Source organism: Python bivittatus, unplaced genomic scaffold (assembly GCF_059951505.1).
Source record: "Python bivittatus isolate LINGU-HERP-01145 unplaced genomic scaffold, Pbiv_v1 ctg000350_np1212, whole genome shotgun sequence".
NCBI classification, from domain to species: Eukaryota; Metazoa; Chordata; class Lepidosauria; order Squamata; family Pythonidae; genus Python; species Python bivittatus.
This window is the reverse complement of record NW_028277074.1, coordinates 43,879,632-43,886,590: the sequence shown is the minus strand read 5'-3', so window position 1 is coordinate 43,886,590 and position 6,959 is coordinate 43,879,632. Positions and strand designations below refer to the sequence as shown.

General features: G+C 38.0%; 1 protein-coding gene across 2 annotated transcripts in view; it reads left to right on the top strand.

Annotated features, from left to right (window-relative positions):
* Positions 1-6,959, top strand: part of LONRF2 (LON peptidase N-terminal domain and ring finger 2) — a 43,868-nt gene that overhangs the window by 1,064 nt on the left and 35,845 nt on the right. The gene's annotated exons all lie outside the window — the stretch shown is intronic.

Sequence of the window (6,959 nt, the reverse complement as noted above, 5' to 3'; positions counted from 1 at the left end):
GTGAGTGCCCGCTTGCCTCGCCCCCACTCGCCTTGCCCTCGCCCCGCTGGTTCCCCTTTGTTGCCGGTACAGAGCCAGTTTTAGGAAAGACGTTTAAACCTCAGTCCTGTAAGGCTGTAACAGTCATAAGCCGACTTGTTTGGCTCGCGAAGAACGGAAGAGGGGGTAGTGAAAAAATAGGCCGAGTTGGATGACGGTGGCACGTTTGCTCTTAGCTAGGAAACAGGTTAGTGGGGGAGGAAGTCCTGCGTAATCAGTCTTCCAGAGGGAGCCGGTCTATCTTGCTCGGCAGTAGCCCTGCCTTGGGTAGGTAAAAGGCATACAGCACACCTCCAGGGTGTTAACCCAGTGCCCCATTATTCTGTTTTGCGAGTCTGATGTTTGATGTTTGTTTCAGACATAACCACTTCCTGGAACTGTTCAATATGTTTGGGTATTCTGTGCGCCTCAATGTGTGTTAACCTACTGTAATGACTTCTAAAAGAAAACACAAACTTAGTTTAGTTTAGATCATTCTTCCTGCCAGACAGGCTGGTGGGGATCCCTTGTGTGATGAATTGCATTAAAGGGAAAGCATCAGATAAATAGGTTTCTACTACAGTCATGCTTAGATGTGTGACACTTCAGAATCTTAGATCTGAAAATGTAACATGAGAAGTTGATTCATTCCATCACATTTCACAATTCAGTGGCATTGGCAGAATTGTTGCTAAAAATTTGAAGAGGAGATGACGTTGGAGGGGTTAATGTGATTCTTCAATTATATTTGCTGAATCTCATCCCAGCCAGGACAAACTTATTTGCATTTCTTCTATATGCTACATCACAAAAACAGCCAGAGAGTTTCCTAGGTATGCAAACAACTCTCTTTAATCTGACAACTGCAATTCTAAAATGCCTCATTGTTAAATATAGTGTAAGAAATTTGCTGCTCAAAAGCAGACATGAACTTGTCTGCTATTTATGCTGAAAATCTTTGGGAGCTGTTATATCTTTTGGTGTGAATGGCAGCAAGATATTCTGTATTTGATGTGGGAATTAGATGTGACTTAATAAGAAAGAATTCTAGTGGCTATTTGTCTATTACATAAGATAAAACATAATTTTAGTACTGTTGAGAAGATGCTTAGTGAAACACAGCACTGTGGAAAGTTAGGATACAGGCAGTCCCCAGTTTAAGAACGAGTTCTGTTCCCAAGGTCTGTCCTTAAGTCAAATTTGTATGTAAGCTGGAACAGTATTATTGTATAATACTGTATAAGTAGTATTGTGTAATGAACTCAAACCATTGTGTATTTAACTTGAATCATTGTGTATTTAACTCAGGTTTTGCTACAGTAGGCTCCATTCTTAATTGTGGGTCATCCTTAACCCGGGGACTACCTGTATTGGAAACTTAGGTAGGATGTAGTACACCTGAAACAGCACTTCCTGTTCACTTTCCTTTTCATATTACTCAGAACAACTTTCTACCTAACATCTTCCTCCTGCCAACTAATAACAGCCAATCTGATTTTCATTATCTGTCTTTCTGGTAGTCATAGAATTAACTAGAAATGAGTGCCACAACTGTGGGTATCAGGAAGGGGGAAGAATTATGAAACATTAGATAAGTGCCACAACTTACTTACGTGCATCAGATGTTGAGCGCAAAGATGTAAGGATGGCATATGCATGATGACATCACTGTACTGTACTGTGTTATTTTACCATCATTGCAGTTCGCTGCAGATGGTACTGGGCCCCCATCCTTTGGGGCAGAATTCCTAGAACAGTATTCTGTCAACAGGTATCCTCCAGAAATATTGCACCACAACCACTTTCATCCCCAGATGAATGATCGTGCTGGTTGGAGATAATGACAATTGCAGTCTAACATATCTGGAGACTACCAGGTTGGAAATGCCTGCTTTAGTGTGTGTGTGTATATGTGTTAAGAGCTAACTTCATTGCCAATCCTCTTAATTCAGATCCAAAAATATAAAAGCTTCCTTCTTTACTTAACCTCAATATTTCTTACAATTCGGTTGCAACATTACTTGTCAACATTTTTATTTTATGGAACAGGCTAGTATATTTAATTACAAATTTTGTTCAGATAACTTGAGACTTGAAACAACGTGTACAGAATTGCAGCTGACAAAAATCAAATAATTTGCGCCATCTCCATCATTGCAACACAATAGGAAAGAGAAGAAATGTAATCTGTATTGCAAAATACAGAGACATTTTGAATGTTTTGGTCTTAAATGCCCTGCTTCTGAGATTAGATGTATGCTTCTTGTACTCTAAATTTCACAGGTCAGTCTAACCTTTGAAATGCAAGCAGAGAAGAACACTTAGTTTTCTGACATGCTGTTCTAACTGGGCTCTTCCTGGCTAACTTAGTAGACTATGGAAGAGTCTTACATGGAAGGAGGCATGTTCATTTTTTTCTGTTTGCTTTTTTCATACTTCCCAGTAGAGAGAAATGTTAATGTCATAGCTACTTTAATTGAACTGTTATTTTCCATTAGTTTCCAAATAGTTGTGTCATTGTAGAACACATGTACATTTTGGAAAACTAGGTGTTTCAGGACTTACGTTGTCTACCCCAAGAAAAGTATAGATCTCTGTAACATGAACATCAATATTATTTTTGTAAACTCAATAGGCAACTTAGTATAACTGTTTTACATAGGAATTTTCCCTCTGACATTGCTAATAAAAGGCTTTTTCATAGTCGTGTTAGAAAACACTTGAGGTCTTTAGAACAATGAAGTATTTTTCAGTTTTGAAATTAGATGAGAAATATATCGGTAAAGTTTTGGGGGAAGGAAACTTGGTTAAAATGCTACATGACCTATTACCTGTGAAATTATCTCTTCATCTCCCCCATTTTCCCAAATACAGTACACCTTGATGGGGGTGCCTCTTTTTGATGAATGATTCTTATATTCACGTTGAAAACCATAAGCTCAGGTTAGGGTGATTTTGTGAGCAATAGATCATTCTTAAAACAAAGGATGCTTTGGCAAAACACTGATATATGCACACAATTACTTACTAATGAACATGCTTTTTTGTATTAAGTGAAGTGTCCAGCAAACATAAATGTAATTCTGGAATACACAGTCACTTGATTTCAGTGGTTTAGATCTTAGTTGCAGAAAGTATAGATTTTGAACAATTTTTCGTGACTAGATGCTTGTGATAAAAGAAAGATGAAGTTGCCAAAAAAGTTGTTTCCAAGATGTCAGTCAAGTTGCAGCTGTACTCAGCCAGATGTGAAGCCAGTTCTAATTCTCTGTTTTGTTTTTCTCAGCCTAGTATTCCTAACATCTGTTATCGGATATGGCTAGGCAAGATTAGAGAATTTATACCAAGGTTGGTCATCCCAGAAACTTCAAAGGCTCTGCCCTCTGTGCCAGGAGAGAGCTCTAAGGTTTGGTTGCTGATTGTGCAAGATAGTTCTCTCAAGCTAAGGAGAGCTTTGATTGCTTTGGAGCAGCTGCCATCTTGACTTTTTTGACCATATTCTGCAGACACTCCTGGTTACAAACCCACAGTGCAGTAGAACTGGGTGATAGGAATTCATCTTTGTCATTGCCTTTCAGTGCAATTTGCATTTTGGACTATCTCCTTTCTTGCAGCCACATCATCTTGGCCTCCCAATCCTCTCCCGTTGCTATGCTTAGATATGCGAGACTGTGCTTTCCAAGGTAGATAGGTCATGAAGGCTGCTCAGATCCTTCAGTGGGCACTTTTTCTTTATATATGTGGGACAAAAAGAGTTTCAAGTTGGCTCCCCATACTTCATTTTAAGTTGAGAAAAAGCACAGATACAGCTACCTGCTTCATAGTGAAGTTGACATGTAGGTTCTTCCTGTCTCTTACACTATCAGGTATCTACAGGTAGTCCCTGGATTAAGAACACTCGGTTTAAGGACGACCAATAGTTAGGAGTGGAGCATACTGTAGCAAAATTTGCGTTAAATGCACAATGGTTTGAGTTCATTACACAATAATACAGTATTATTCAATAATACTGTTCTGGCTTACATACAAATTCAACTTAAGGATAGATCTTGGGAGTGGAACTACGGAACTCATTCTTAAACTGGGGACTATATATTTTCCAAAGCCCCTTCTGCAAAAGGGCTGCTTACTAGATGAACAAAAATAGTCTTACCTCAGAATTACAAATGAACCTGACCGTCAACGGTGGGGATTTCTTTTAAAATACTAAATAAGCTAGAAATAAATGTTTGCAAAGAAGAGGAGATCATGCAGACCAGTTTCTCATTTGATTACTCAGGGTGGAAAGAATATGGTCTCAGGCTAGGTATCTAAGCTATTTAAGCTTAAGTTTAAGGTACAAACTTAACTGTCTTACACAAACATTTAGTCCATTCATTTGATAATGTGTTTGACCTATTGTATTTATAATATGAAACTGTTAAACATGCCACAGATGTGGATTTTCTTAAAAATACTTAAGAATATGTCAGAGAACGTAACTCTTGCCACACAACATTACCTAACTTTTGTTTAAATGTGATTAGAGCTACTTTGTGTATATATGATGAAGGATATGTGGAAATGTACATGATTTCTGACACGTTTTACCTGCATCCTAGATGACTCTGTACTTTTTACTGTGGGAGGCAGAAGGTCGAGTAAATGGGATCCAATGGAAAACAAAGCCTGGATTAATCACTCTGTATCAAGTTATCAACAGTGAAATGCTTTACTGCCTTGCAGTTTATGACTCATCCTGCAGCATTTCTAGAAAAGCCTTTTCCGGTTTATGATGAAAAGAGCCGTATGTAAAATGTGTTGGTAGTGCTGCTTTGAGACAAAATAGACAGATTCATTGCGCGACCATTACCTTTGACCTCTGCTGGTAAAACATCCAGAGTGATTTATTTACTAAAATAACTTGGTATGATTTTACCCAAAGTTGCTAACTTTTGCAGGCTTATATAACAAGTATACAGAGTATGCAAGAGCCAGCTGAAGTCAGATAACAACAATTATACCCAACATTTTCCTTTATTCAGGGAGGAAAAAACTTTTTGTCCAAACTCTGTGTATGGAGGTTGGCTTTGCATGCATTATGTAGGAGCAAAGCTAGGGTTACTTCTGAGTGTAGGGTTTAACAAACCTCTATAGTTAAACGCTGTCCTTGGGTAAGTATATCAGTATATGATTCCTGTGTGTTGGCATAGCTGTATTATTATAGCTGTACATGTACTGTATTTGCCAAGGAAGAATGTGGAGGTCAGATGACTGCAAATACCACTGTTGAAAAGCTGTATGCCTTTGAAGATCAGCCTTTGCTACTGAAGAGCTGCAATACCCTCCGTCCCTCCCTCCCTCCCTCCTGTTCCTCATCCCATTAGTCCAGTTTTGCTCCTCCTTTTCTTTTCACCCTTCCTTCCCCTTCTTTGTTTTTCATATTGCAACTACCAATAACCCTTTCCCATTGTAGTTTTTGCTCTTTGCTCTTTTGCTATTTCTGCTGGGGAGGAGGGGTATGTACCTGCGTGTTCCTGTGTGTTCGAGTGGTTTTTGTAATAGAGCAAGAATGAGTGATATACACGAATAGGGAGAATCCATTAATTTTATACATTGGATACCATTTTAATAGGCAAGTAAATCACTAGTTATTCAATTAAAATGCTTTCTTTTTGTCCTCACTCGCTCTTTTTGTATATGACTTCCAGTGGAGATAGACACACATGGATACATGCCCATAAATATTTACATTGCATTCATTTATGGTGGGGGAGGGTATTGATTCCAACTGGGGTTGATTTCAACTGCAAATTTTGGTTCCAACTGTCAACCTAGCCAGCCTTGACTAATTTTGAAAAGCTCAATAGGGTTAAACTCAGTGGAAGGAAATATGAAGGCTGTGAGCTAACTTGAAAAGTTGAAAAAATATACTGGAAGAAGGTAATGAGAAATCACTTCTGTATCATTGCCACCTTCTACTACATGGAGATATCAAGTTTCTAGGAGTTGACCTTGGTTTCAAGGAGACTTCACATTTTACCTCTTGGGGAGGGGTATTTTAAATTCAGGGCGTATCAGGAGTAGAAATGTTATATAACACCAAGCTGAGAAAGGAAAGCAAAGGATTAGGTTGGAAAGCAGATAATATGGAAATGTGTTGACTTGAGAAATAATTTAGTTATACTATCCCTAAATAAGCTTTGTGGATTTTGTAAAATTTTGTAAAAATTGAGTTATTTTCCTCTGTGATAACAATGTCAGTATGGGAGAGAGAACAGAAGATGTGAGAAGGGAAAGGAGTGAAGATAGAAAGGGAGATAAGTGAAGATAGAAGAGGCCTGAACTTAATAACAGCAGGTGGCATCCAATAGTGGTAACTTCATTGAAAAAAGGCATTTGCTAGTGGAATGGCAGGTTCCAGTGAGTGAGTGAGTGAGTGAGTGATTGTGTGATTTCCTCCTGCAATCCCAATCTCCCAATTCTTCTCGAAGGTTTATGGAACACCCAAGTACAAATTGAATGGAGTAGAGGCAAAGGATGAGAAGAAATCACTATTGACTTTTTTCCCGTTCTGGTGGCAAATGCTTTCTTGTACAGCTTGACCACCAGCAATAGATACAAACAAGGATATTTGCAAAAAAAACCATAAGTAAGTATGCTGATAGGGTATTTTAGCCAATATATTCTGAAATGACATATGGGAGAGAAAATAACACAGTTTTAACAATAAGTTGCATACTTATTACTAACTTTTAAAGGTGTTAGTAAACAAAATTAATGTCACTACTGAATAAATATGATTCTACGTTAGTCCAGAAAGAAGAGCTCTGTTTTCTATTTCTCTTAATTTGTTATTTGAAAGTTCATTATTGTGCAGTAATTCTATAGGAGATTTTGTACTTGATATGGTTTTCCAGTTTTAATCTATATCTAATTATGAGATAATGGAATGGAAAAAG